Source organism: Mustela erminea, chromosome 14, assembly GCF_009829155.1.
Source record: "Mustela erminea isolate mMusErm1 chromosome 14, mMusErm1.Pri, whole genome shotgun sequence".
Lineage (NCBI taxonomy): Eukaryota > Metazoa > Chordata > Mammalia > Carnivora > Mustelidae > Mustela > Mustela erminea.
In genome coordinates, this window is record NC_045627.1 from 4,804,503 (window position 1) to 4,818,110 (window position 13,608).

At 47.0% G+C, this 13,608-nt stretch overlaps 1 protein-coding gene across 9 annotated transcripts in view; it reads right to left on the reverse strand.

The window, feature by feature from the left end:
- Positions 1 to 13,608, reverse strand: part of SIPA1L2 (signal induced proliferation associated 1 like 2) — a 216,649-nt gene that overhangs the window by 162,960 nt on the left and 40,081 nt on the right. For 8 of the 9 annotated variants that reach the window (XM_032313305.1, XM_032313306.1, XM_032313308.1 and 5 more), the window contains exon 2: positions 4,118 to 4,167. The exons of the other annotated variant lie outside the window; for it this stretch is intronic. The gene's annotated coding sequence lies outside the window, so the exon portion shown is untranslated. The remainder of the gene's footprint in view (positions 1 to 4,117; positions 4,168 to 13,608) is intronic. 9 annotated transcript variants of the gene reach the window in all.

Here is a 13,608-nt window from a genome sequence, read left to right on the forward strand (position 1 = left end):
AGCTATTTGTACATGCTTCTTTCTTCCCTGTTAGATTACAAACTCTCAAAGGGAAGGACCCCATTTTAATCATCTTGTTTCCCTTGGCTCCTAACAGAGTGCTCCACCAACAGAAATTACCCAATAAATGTTCAGTGAACTAAATCATCTCCAGGATGCATGGAATGGGAGACTCCATGGCCTCCCTCCCATGAGGTCTTCAGATTTTAAAATCCTTTCCCTGAGGTGGCTAACCCTTTTTAACCTGGCTGATAGTGAGATATGAAATGGAACGTTTTAAAAGATAATCCAGAACAGGTCTGTATTACACCAGGATTATGAGCAGTGGAAAATGAAATTCAGGACAAGGTGTGAGATCACCCAAACATTCTGCTTATAAGCCAGTGCATTTCCCAATGTCCAAGCGCCTGAGTAAAAGATCTCGCACCATCACAGTTCAGACATCATCTTGACATCCAGATCCTGGGGACAGCTGGCACACTGCTTACCGGAAGCCAGCAGATGGCTTCCACCCCGATGCTGTTCCCCTAAGTACAGACATCCAAGTGAGTATGATATTTCTGCAGAAACCTGGGAAGGACACTGAGAAATTTACCTAAGTACACTCTGCGTCAATGGAGAGAAACTGAAGCCCCTCCTGGGGTCCGCCAGAGCCTCAGAACCTCCCTGGCCTTAAAAAGTTGGCCAAAAAGAAAAAAGGACAGGATCAAAAGGAAGCCCACTACCCCTGGCCAATACTTATTTTGATTCCAAGAAGGTGCAAGGATGAAGGTAAAGCTGAGAGCGGAGGGGAGGAACAAGATACTCCTTTCTAATAAGAAGATGCCTAAGGAGTTAATTCCTATCAGGAATCTGAAGGCTGAAATATACACCATGAGACCAGAAGGGTACCAGCTATCCTGCAAAATCCTATTCATCTTTGTTAAGGACTAGAATTTGGAGCTCAGCCCCAATTTTTCTTACTAATCCTCTAATGATAATAATTGATTTCTCCCACTGAACACGTCTCCTGATCCTCTGATAAACAGGCTGCTAAGCCCCCATGAAGGCTAAGTGAGTCCTGATTTCATCAATGGGAAAACGGGGAGGCCAACTGGTGAAACCATCACTTTAAGATTATGCAACAAGTCAGCAATTAAACCGGTGGAACATCTCTTCCGTTCTGATGCTGTGACAAAATGTATAGATTTCAAGCAGTGTGCTCCTTACATATAAATGTGTGCGAGAACAATGGTCCTTACACAAGAGAAAAGAGAAGAACAAAAGCAAATGAACTTCACTCATACCTTAAAACAACAGATAGATTCCTGATGGCCTGGCAATAACCTGGCCATAATCATAACCTGACAGTCTTAACAACACACAGGTCCATGATGGCCTGTAATCATAACCCGTGTCACGCCAGCACCTGAAATGGGTTTTCAACTCGGAAAAAAGACTAGCCTTATTCCATGCTACACTCTTAAAGAGCTCATCTGCATTCACACCATAAGCAACTCAAATGGTTAAAAAAAAAAAAAAAAAAAAAAAGACAGTAACTAAGAATTTGCAAAAATACTTGTATCATGTCACCAAGGATGAATATCCAGAATGAAGAAGTTTCCCAAAAAAATTGACAGGTAGCCAATAAAGGTGCCTAACTTCAGGATTAATTTTTTCCTTAAAAAAGAACATAAATATTAAAACAATGAGATAGTTTTTCCGTCAGAATCAGAAACAAAAGTACTGAGATTATTCACAGCTGGTGCTGGCTAGAATCTCACTCCAGAGCCCAGGATGGAATCCTAAAGGCACAACCCATCTGAAGGTCAGCCAAACAGTATCCGCCAAAAGTTTAAGCGTGAGAGCTCTTTCATCCAGGAATTCCACTCTTAGGAATTTATCCTAAAGAAATACAACTATTACATATATACTTATATTTATTTTTTTATTTTATTATATATGTGTGTATTATATATCTAATATATGGAGTATATTACATATATTACGTTACATATACATACTTATACAACTTTAATATAGCTATATACACACTAGCATTTTGTTAATAAGAGCCAAGCACTGACAAGCACCTAAATGTCCTTCCACAAAGATTAGGGAAATTAGAGTACAGCTACACAGGAAAGCCTACTCATCATTAAAAAGACTAAGTAGGGGCTACCTAAATATTGACAGCAAAAAGATAGCTACGATGTATTGGTAAGAAAAAAAGCAACTGGAAAACCAGTATGAAATGAATAATCCCACCTCTGTTTTGTTTTACGTGTGCATGCAGATTTAAAAGAAGGTCTACCAGCAGTGGGTGCCTTTGGGGAGTGAAATTATGGGTGGGGGGGGGGGATTTAAGCTCTAGTGTATTTATTTCTGTGTTTTTGGAAATTGAACACACCTACACATTTTAAAACTAAAGAATGTAACTTGCGTCAAAATGCAGTACGCTTGAAATGGCGAGCCTGCATCACAAATGTCTGTAAAGGTCACATAGTGTAGAAAACCAATATAACGTCACTCATCAAAATTAGCCACAAAGACACTAGTGCGGAGACGGGACCCTCTAGGCCAGCTGCTGTACACACCTGGTCATGACCCCCCAGGGAGCATTCATTCCTGGCCAGAGCCAGGTCCCATGGTGCTGGCAAGCTCAGTAAGGGACAAAAGCAGGGCAGAGCCATGTCCAGGCAGCCTGGGCCCCTCAGGGGCCAAGGCCAGTTACAGAGCAACTCCTCACCAGGCGGCAGCAGGGACCAAGGAGGGACAAACACAGCTGAGCAGGGTGAGGGAGTCTTTCCTTTAAACCAACTCACGTAATACTTCCCTCTCCCCGTGTTGACAGGTTAATGACACCGCTCTTTATTTCCATGTTAGAAAAACTCAAGCTGCAGCAAGATCCTTGGCCCTTCAGCCACGCCCCCGAGTCCCGCACAAGAAGGAACGTGGTCTTTTCATGTTGATCCCCTGCTACGGTCGCCTTCCTTCCCCCTCTCCGCTCTCCCACAAGTAGTTTCGACATCTCATCACCCACGCGTGTTTGCGAGTTTCTACCCGGCACAGAGAAAACCCGTGGTGGTGTCTACTCCCTCCTCCAGCGGCGCCCTGCCACCGTTAACACGCTCATGCACGTAACAACATTTCGAAGCGCAGGCTCTCAGGCCACAGACTTCAAAATGCAGCAACACACAGAGCGACAGAGGCTGTGGGAACAACGACAATCCACAGACCTGACCATTAAGTGCGGGACTTGACCCCACCGTGGACCCCGGAGGGAGGGGACGGCACTCTAGACGACACCGTGGGCCAGCTGGCAATACTGGAAGACCAAGAAGAGATGGGGTGTAAGTAACGCATCCACGCGAAGTTCTCCTGGGCTCCTCACTAGCTAGTTAACATCGTTAACTAAGTGAACAGCTCTATTTTTAGGAAATACACACGGAAGAACGGGGACGGCGAAGCACCAGAAACCAGACGTGCGCGGGGATCGTTACTCCTGACAGCTCCTCACAAACCCGTCGATTTCATGCTGTTACAGAAAATACAACACAAGGAGGGGAGCAGCGAGCTCTGCCTTTACTCTACATGGGAGGTAGGTGTCCCCCGTGACGCAAAGGCCCCAGGAAGACGCTTGGGCCCCATTCGGGGAGCCCTGGCCCTCCTCTACCCCATCTCCATCTCCTTCCTCCCAAAGGTCCCTCAGTGCAGGGCCTACCCACCACCAGGACGGCAACCTGCGTGCAGGCCTGCGTCCCCCACTGTGCTCCCACTTTGTCCCAGAATCTAAGGGACACTCCATGCAGAGAGATACAAGCTAACTTTAAGATCCACAGCCTTTCAAACACATTATGAGATGTCCGTTGAAGCCTGCCAGTCACTCCTTCTGAAGCCACCCATTTAGACAATCCCCAAGTTTAAACGGCTTCTTAAGGCAATGCTCCCCTATGCATGTGCTGGAGGGGTGAAAAAATCAGAACATTCGATCCCGAAGCCAAGGGGAACAGAAACAATTTAAAAACAAACAAACAAACAAAAGAAAACCAAAACACGAACAGCGTTCATGAGGCACAGAAGCCCAAACTTAAAACCCTAAGCAGTGGTTTGGGGTACAGATGGGGGGTGGGCTCACCTCAGCAGGGAGAAAGGGAGGCTCCAGCTCACTCGACCAGGAGCAAGAACCTACAAGAGAAGAAAGAGACCGAAGTCAGACTCACAGAAAAACTCTAGGTCAGCCATTTTTAAAGTGTGGTCTGAGGGCACCCAGGGGTTCCCAAGGCCCCTCCAGGGGTCTCCAGGGTCAAACCACTCTCAGAGCAAAACACATCACTTCTCTTCTCCACACTCCTCTCACCAGGACCCGGTGGAGCCTTCTAGAGGTTAAATAACACATCACAGTGCAGAAGGCTTGACAGCCTAGCCACATTCTCTAAAGGCAAACACCGCAGAGATTTGCAAAACTGTAAAACAACGCCATTCTGCTCATTAATTTCTTGTCATTGTTTCAGAAAAGAGTGATTTTCATAAAACATGTTGTTTCTAATAAAAGGCAAAGGGCTTGCTGTCATTTTTAATTAATTAATAATTATTTCTAAACTCTTCAGTTTTAATGCTAGTATCATAAACATCAGTAGAGATAAGCGACATAATATAAAGTTCTCTGGGATCCTCCATAAGTTTTACAGATGTCAAGGGGGAGGGTCTAAGACCACAGTTGTGACAACTGCTAATCTAGGTGTCTGTTTCTGGTACTAACTTCAGTTAAGCGGCCTCTGCTTTTCCTAACAGAGCGTACAATACTGGGCATGCGGCACTAAGTACCAAGTGCTCCACTAGCTCCTTTCCATGTGATTTCCAAGCCCACAATCACTTAGAAACAAAATCGGCCTTTTTTGCTTCCCGGATGAGGAGACTGGTAGTCTGTGACATTGACCGTTTGCCCAAAGTGAATCACACATGATGGGGTGTGAACTCAAGTCAGCTTGGCTCCCAAAGTACTATCTTTTGCTACATCATTTCTAAAAACCGTCAATATGAGAATTTCCACAAACCGAACCAGAGCCAGGTGCACTATGGCCCGCACTCCCTCCTGACATCAAGAACGTGAGATGCCCGGATGAAATGGCATCAACGCGGCTTCTCTGAACCCTGTCAGGTCCTGCACTCTGCTCCCCAGACTCCCGTGAGCGGGGTGTGCTGGGACAGCAGGGTCCCGGCACCGTGTTAACAGTGCCCTCTCACACTGAGCACTGATCAGTTCCAGGGCCACCTACCAGCAAGGCGACAACTGGCCTTGGCTTTAGAAAGCCCACCTTTCCCAGTCCGTCTCCATTTTTATGAAGCATTGAAAGAGTTGATGAAACGCTACTCGTATGAGTCCCTCAACTGTAAATGAACTTAAGATCATGTACACTGGCAACGGAGGGGAAGGAAATTCTCACTGACCTAACTTAGGGAGCCATATAGCCAATTTCAAGCTTAAAAATTTAAGAATAGTATGGAGAACCCCTTAAAAAACTTAAAACATAGAATTACCATAGGATCTAATAATGCCACTTCTGGATATATATCCAAAGGAATTGAAAGCAGAGTTTTGAAGATGTATTTATTTATTTATTTATTTAAGGCGGGGGTGGGGAGAGAGAGAGCACCCAAGCAGGGGGAGCAGCAGGCAGAGGAAGAAGGAGAGCAGACTCCCCACTGAGTGGGGAGCCTGATGCGGGGCTCTATCTCAAGACCCCAGGATCATGACCTGGGCCAAAGGCAGACGCTTAATGTTCTGAGCCACCCAGGCACCCCAAAAGCAGGGTTTTGAAAAGATATCTGTACACCCACCTTCACAGTAGCCTTATTCACAATAGTAGAAGGTGGAAGAAACCCGTGTCCATCAACCAATGGATGGATAAATACAATGTCGTGAATCTATACAACGGAATATCGCTCGGCTTTAAAAGTTAGGGAATTATAACACAGCTTACAGCATGGATGAACCCTGGAAGCATGATGCTTAGTGAAATAAACCAGTCACTGAAGCACAAACACTACGGGACCCCACTTCCATGAAGCACCCACAATGATGCACTTTGTAGAGACAGGAAGGAGAGTGATGGTTGCCAGCGACGGGGGCAAGGGGAGTGGGGGGTCAGTGATTAATGAGTACAAAATCTCAGTTTGGGAAGATGAAAAATCTCGAGAGACAGATGACCGGACAACAGGAAGCCTACACCTAATGCCACTGAAACGCACACTTAAAAATTGTGTGCCGCCTACACGCAGACACACACATGACACCCACGTATATATCAAAAGATTTCCCAGCATCAATTAGAAGGAGAGTGTGTTATGTGACTGGGCATCTTGTGTCATTGTTTCAGCCGTCACCAGTTTATTAAGTCCAACCAAGCATTCATTCCCTCGGTCACGTTCACAGCACCCTCAGTTACCAGCTCCTTCCTGTGCTAGGAAGGCTTGAAAAAGAGTGTCCGGACAAAGCCAGGACACCAGGCACCCAGACACAGCACTGGATGTCCTAAAGGGCCATCCAGAAAGGTCTACATGGGAGACAAAGCCATATTATAAATGATAACTGTTTCTTGCACACGAAACATGAACCCGCACAATTAAAAAAAAAAAAAAATGAGTCCTCTAAAGTATCGTTATTTTTCCAAAGTTTTAGGAACCTATTATTTTGTCTCTAAAGAGGTTTTCTGGCATTTTTTTTTTTTTTTACTGCTGATACATTATAAGACCCTCAACTTCAATTTATGAAGTAAGTCCTACTGATTGATTAAACAGTTGGTGTTTCATGATGGACTATTTTGTGGTTAATTTCTCTTCGCCAGCAGAGTACCCTTTAAACGATGTTGTAATATCCCCCACACAATGAACACAGCTCTGTAAAAGGCACTTTTCCTTCCTTTGATACAGCAAACATCCTGTAAACAATCCTTGCCCCACTCTTTTAGTGGACTGCCTTTGTTTACCGACAGGAAAGGAAACGACCAATCCTCCAAGTGGCACGGGGGGCTCCTGAGTTCACTTCATTTCCTTCAAAGCAGGTGGGTTATACGAGGCAACTGGCTATTGTCTTTTGCCTCCTTGTCACTTTGGAGAAGAAAATTATGAGCTTTCAGCAGAGCCTCGTCCTCTCAAACAGCAGAAGTTGGGGCTGCGGGCTGTCTCGCAGAGGGAGGGCCAGGGAACGGCAAAATGCTCTCTCGTCCCCTGGTCCAGTGCTGAGAGGAGGCCACGCACACTTCAACAGGGAGCTCTGCCAGAAAACCAGATTTGCAGGCAAAGAGAGGCCTGGCCCTTTGTTCTTACCAGCGGGTTCTTCAGCTGCTTTCCCAGTGACACAGGGTTCTGAGAAAATGAAGGCAAATATTTACTTTCCACTGAGTAGAATAAAAATATCCCACCCAGCTCAAAGTCATTATCCCTCCAATGTTAGGACAGGCTCACCAGTATTCAGGAAAAGCACCAGAGAAAGGCTAATTTTTTTTTTTTTAAATGAAAATTCCTTTCTAAATGATGACATGTTTCCAAGAGGCAAAGTGCTAAGCACCTGTGAACTTCTGCAAGGTGTGCTAGAAATACCTGCCTGTCCACCCCCTACTCCCTCCCCAATGTGGGCCACCAGGCCAGCCACCGTTGCTGTACCCAGTCTATGAACCACAGCCAATCCTAACTGTCATCATTAGCCCCAGGGTGCACAGCGAGAATCCTAACCCACACCTCACCCGCTCCAAAAGGACACTACATTTCAGGAGACCGTTCCCCTAGAACTGTATGGCTGAATATGGAATCGGTACCAGATTCAAACAGCCAGTCAACTCGAGAGAGTTGGGGATCATGGAGGATTCCGTAGACGAAGGCCATCTGCTCCAGGAAGTGCACCTGTCACGCACAGCGTTCAACAGCACTGACCCCTCACCAGCCCTCGTCCTCGTGCTTTCCTATCTCCACCAGATGCACACAGACACCCAGACACTAAGGGATCTCTGTTAACTGCTTTCCGTCCATTTAAAGGTCTATTTTTGTACAGGCATCTGAATCACAGACAAGAGGTCAGCTCGAGCCTCAAGCAAATGACGGACCCACTCTCAAGAGTCTGTCTGCACCGTGAGTCAGGTCAGGTAGAACTCCCAACATGGCTGCTCACGTAATTTCACTGCAGACATTTCCTTTGTGACTGCAGAACGGCGTGACGCACAATGCCATTCAGGTGGGTTTTTTGGAGGGGCAGGGAATAGAGGTTGATAGCTGCTATATTTATTTTTTTAAATTTATTTTAAGGAGACCTAACCTCAAATGTTTCAGTACACGATACTGTATTATTAACTTAACAGACACAACGTTGCACAGATCTCTAGAATTTATCCATTGCACATAATAACAACTTTAAACCTACTGAACAGCAACTCCCCATTTGCCCCCTGCCCAGACCCTGGCAATGGCCACTCCACTCTCTGTTCCTGTGGGTCCCATGGGTGTGCTTATTTTCAGATACCTCATGTAAGTTGAATAACGTGGCATCTGTCTTACTGTGACTAGTTTATTTCACTTAGTAAAATGTCCTGTATCTTCAGCCTCATCACATATGGGTAGGATTTCCTTCTTGTTTAAGGCTGAATAATATTCCTTTGTATGTATCCTCTTGGCATGCTTTTTAAGTCAGGTGGAAACTGGAAGGGCTCTGCCAACAGAATCCCTTCGAAGTTATTTCAACACTCAACAAATATTTACTTAGCACCTCTAGCACCCAAACACTTTATTAAGCACTGTCTGTAGTAAGACAGTTGTCACCTAAAACTTCCTGCTGAATGGAGGGTGCCTGCCTTAATATAGGAAAGTGGAACACAGCATCAATGGGACGCAACGGTTGAAACCTCTAGCAGGGTATTGTTGGGACACCAGGGAAGGGGAGGAGAAATTTTACCTGGGAAGAGAGAGACGGGTAATAAAAGGTTTTCTCCAGCAGGTAACACTGGAATAGCTGAACAATGGTGAAGGGTTGAGGAGTAGCAGGGAGAGCCCCATGCTCTCACACCTATCAGCATGGCACACACCTGTTCAACTTTTTCGCAGGCCTCCCCTCCCCCACCCCTGGCCCTGGGTGATTCGAGAAGAATCTAGGACCTGATGCCTCCTCGTAGCTTCCAGAACATTCCATCAGCCCCTCTAACACCATACCACAGCCAGCATCCCATGAGCCCTACAACACCAGTACCTCTTAGGAGTGTTCATTGGCGGGACACCTGGGTGGCTCAGTTGGTTAAGCGGCTGCCTCCAGCTCAGGTCATGATCCCAGCATCCTGGGATCCAGTCCCACATCGGGCTCCTTCCTCGGCAGGGGGCCTGCTTCTCCCTCTGCCTCTGCTGCCACTCTGTCTGCCTGTGCTCGCTCTCGCTCCTCTCTCTCTGACAAATAAATAAATAAAATCTTAAAAAAAAAAAAAGAAAAATAAAAAGAAGAGTGTTCATTGGCCTCCAGCACCACACCTCGCAGAGCACCCCATCAGGCCTCCAATGCTACTTTCATATCGAGACTCTAGAACCCAGGAGGGCGGGCACAAAGTCCACACTACATATCCAGCACTCAGCACTGTGCTCCGCACTTCAGATCGGTCCACCGATATCTCCCAAAGTAGGAAAGAGGAAGAGGGGGATAAAAGGAAAGGGGGAGAAGGAGGAAGCGAGGAAAGAGGAAGGAGAAAAGAATGGTTCTGTGTGGAGACTTGAGAGCCACAGAGAATGAGACCAGGAGAGGCCGGCACAGGGCAGAGCACACAGTATGCATCTGTGGGAAGAAAGAACCCAGGCATCTGTAAGGGAATTCCCAGGAAGAGGCTGAACCATATGAAACTGACACTGTGCCGCCATTTTTGACCCACGAAAGCAGTAATGTCATGTGATTCAGCCTAACATATGCTCCTCTCACGGAGCTTGGCGATGCTCATTCCAGGCCTCTCCTCGCTCATCCCATGCCTATCTCCATTACCCACCCCTTACTTCGGTGCCATGCCGGCTTTACCGATTCTCTCGGGCCCAAACGGCTAGCTGCCCCATCAGGGTCCCACCAGCAGCTCTCACTCAATGTACAAGGAGCTGAGCTCCCATCCTTCCTGCCGGACCTCCCCCTCGACCCCTGCTCTGTACCTCAGCTGCCAGTTCTGTTCTCCCTGCACGAGTCCTCTTCTGCTGCCGTGACCCGGGACAGCGGCAGCGTCTGTCTGCCCACACTCCCTCCTCTGGCTCCTCTGAGGAAGCTTCCCTGGCCCCTCTGTACTGCTGTCCAGCGGGCCCCTCGGCCCGGCATCCCCTACACTCGCAGGTGCCTCGTTCAGTGTCCAGAACCAACGCACAGTCATCCACATCGTCCCTGGATGGCGCCGGGGTCCAGGCAGGGAGTTCTGTTTCAGTGATGAGTGCCAAGCCCAGAGGCGGTGAGCTCGGACTCCTGGCTGCCACCTTGTCGGTCACACAGGGAGGGCTGAACGCGAAGGACTCAGCAGAGCGGAGTCAAGGGACCGAGGAAGGGTCTCTGTGGCCACGTTAGAGCCCCTGGACCCAGCAATGCCCAAAGCAGGCTACTTCAAGATGCCTCGGTTATGGAGCATTACCTTTCCTTTTTTGCTTAAAGTCGGGTTTCTGTCATCCATAGCCAACAGAACTTTCTCAGACATTTCCAGACGAAAAATGTTTTAAAGTAAAACTTCCTAGACAGACAGCGTCTCCTGCTCTCTGCTACCCCCAGAGACCAATCCTCACGCCTTTTGTTCTGACATTTTTCAGTCAGTCTCAAGGATGATGATTTATTTATAGATGTCTGCCACCTTCGAGCAGGAATTCTTCATGAGCGGAGGCCTGAGGCTTAATAGGTAATCAATACACAGTTGGTGAAAGGCATCACCCTCAGCAGGGAAGCTTCCCGTACCCCAAAACAACGGCCGGTGATGATGTCACAATTCATTCCAGGTCTGCAGTCCCTTTCCATCAATGTATTACGTTATTTTTGCTTTGAACTTCCGAGAGTAACTAAGTTTCCATGACTGTTGAGATGGCCTCCATGTGGCATAGGAAACACTCGGGCTCTTTCAGTTTTTCCCACAAACAAGATAAATGTGGAGGACTCCTGGGAACCAGTACGCCCTTGCTAAATTGAGCTAGAAAGCTTTAACGACTCCTCAGTGACCACAGAATCCAAACTCGCAACCAAGACAACCAAGCACCGGCGGTCTGTCCGGTCGCCTCCTTCCAGCGCCCTGCCCCGCCACGCTCGCTCCCACACCCCAACAGTGGCTTTCAGATGCTTCAGTGGAAGGTGAAGCAGTAAAATTCATGATATTGTTTGGTGAACATCCCTCCTCTTCCCACTGTGTAACACAGGATGAATAATGATAGAATTTTAGCATGAGAACCAGGAACATTTTTATCAGCAGAAAGATGAGCATGGTGGATTCGCAAGCATGACCACAAGCACACCTCTCCCAGGGGAATAAAATAGGAGGTGGAACTTGGCCCCCGCAGTCGATCCACGTTCCTCCATTCACTAGTTCGCTTTAATTATCTGCATGGAGACAAGCAAATCTTAACGAATAAGAAAGCATCATTCCTTAATGTGGTGGTTTGTTATCGTAAGAGCTGAAGGCTGATCCAACCTTAGGAGCACCCATGATCTGATGGGCGTGCACTCAGAAACCCATGGGGTCCTACACTCTCTACAGGTTGAACGAAGTTCTACCATAATGACATCATGAGGCCATTTTAAGACTGAGGGATCCTCTACTATCCGCCTGAAATCGTGTTCATTAAGTTAGTCAAGAAAGGAAAGTTTAAAACATGCTTCAGAAATGTAAGTAGATTCCCTATTTTAGGGGTAGCTGCTAATAGTAACCATAATAAACTTCAGAACTGTAAATTCAAAAAAATGCCTACTGGCGTCCATAAAAGGTAAAATGCCCTAAGAACCTTGCTGGTAGTGCTGCCTCTGTTTTCTGACACAGAAGGGGACAGAGCCCATAACCAGATGCATTTCTCGAGTCATCCTTAAATATCACTTACACAAACTGCGACATGAAAATCTAGGACAGGCTGGGTAAGCCAGACAGAAGAAAAATGAGAAAGGGAAAATAGATTGAGATAGATTTGTCTACTGTAGGCCTGACCATATCCAGAAGAGAAGGAAGAAATCTGACCATGCCAAGTTACATAGTAACTATGCTGTCACCTTTGGAGTGGGGGGAGGGGGGACTATCCCAGATGATACACACCAACCTCTTACTGAGAAGTAAGGGCACATTTCATTTATGGCCCATTATTTCACTTCCTTCAGATTTTGAACGATTATGTGTCAACTCAACTGAGAGGTAGATCTTTGTTTTGTATATCAAAATGTAGAATGGCAAAACTAATTTCTGTAACTGACACAGGATGTGGGGAAAAAATACAAGGAGGCCACCTGAAGTATAATAGGAGAACAACCTTTACCCACCCGTTTAGGTTATCAGTTGTTTTCAAGAAAACACAGGTTCCATCACTTTTCTCAGTACCAGTATAACAGACCTAGAGGTGACAGTTCTAAAAATAAAGTCAGTATCCTAGTCTAGAGGCCACTACTTATTTTCTAGCTGAGTCCCCCTCTTCCCGCCAGTGAAAGAAGATATTTTACAACCTCATCTCTGGAAGAGGTCACCCGGACACTGCAGAGAAACATGGGCCTCTTTATACAGCACAGATGAAGAGGTACAGTCTCTAGGTCAGGGGGGTGAGAATGAGACGGGCCAAAGGTTAGGAACTTTGACAAAATGGAAATTGACCAAAGAAGAGGAATCCCCTCTAATGTCCTCTCTTCCTCCCCCTTCCTTCGATCTCTCTTGCCCCCCAGAAGTCTTCCCGCCCCCAAGCAGGGGCCCACGGTTTAACACCTGCACCCGTGGGCACACACAGAAGGAGAGTGAAGGGCAGCAGTGAAACAACACCAAGAGGCCACAGGAGGAAGAAAGGCAGCCTGGAAAAGTCTTTCTCCATCACAAAGTTCTCTTAATCTGAACGACTGAACGGGGGGTCGGGAAAGCAGAGTGAAGAGGCAGCGAAGGCACGCTGGTCCTGAACATGCCGATTGCAGGGCTTCTAGATTCAACGAAAAGCAAAGACGCAGGTTGGTCGTAATACCGCTCTTGACTCGTAAGCACTCCACAAACGCCTGCTGAACTGAATGAAAGGTTTCACGGGCTCCAGAGTAAGGAAAGTGTGACGAGCAGGACTGGAAAAGGTGGTAGCCCTCATCGGTAAAACAGAGACCGGCACTAAAAAGAAAGCTAGAGAACAGAGGTGGAATGCTGTTTCAAAACAAAAGGCCAATGTGCAAAGAAGATAATATTTACTTAGCCTGGCTTCATAGGCTGTTCCAGAAAAATCCCACATGAAAGCCATACACCCAGGCTGGGCTCCTCCTGAAGACCTCGCGTGTTTGCGGCACGCTGGGGCGGTGCTGGGACTGGGACTGGGACTGCGGGGGTTGCCACAGCTCCGCCCACACTGCCCTTTGATATCTTCTCAAGGATCCCATCGGTTTCTCTGATCATAGCGAAGTCAATTAAAACACAGCCATAAAACAGGCCT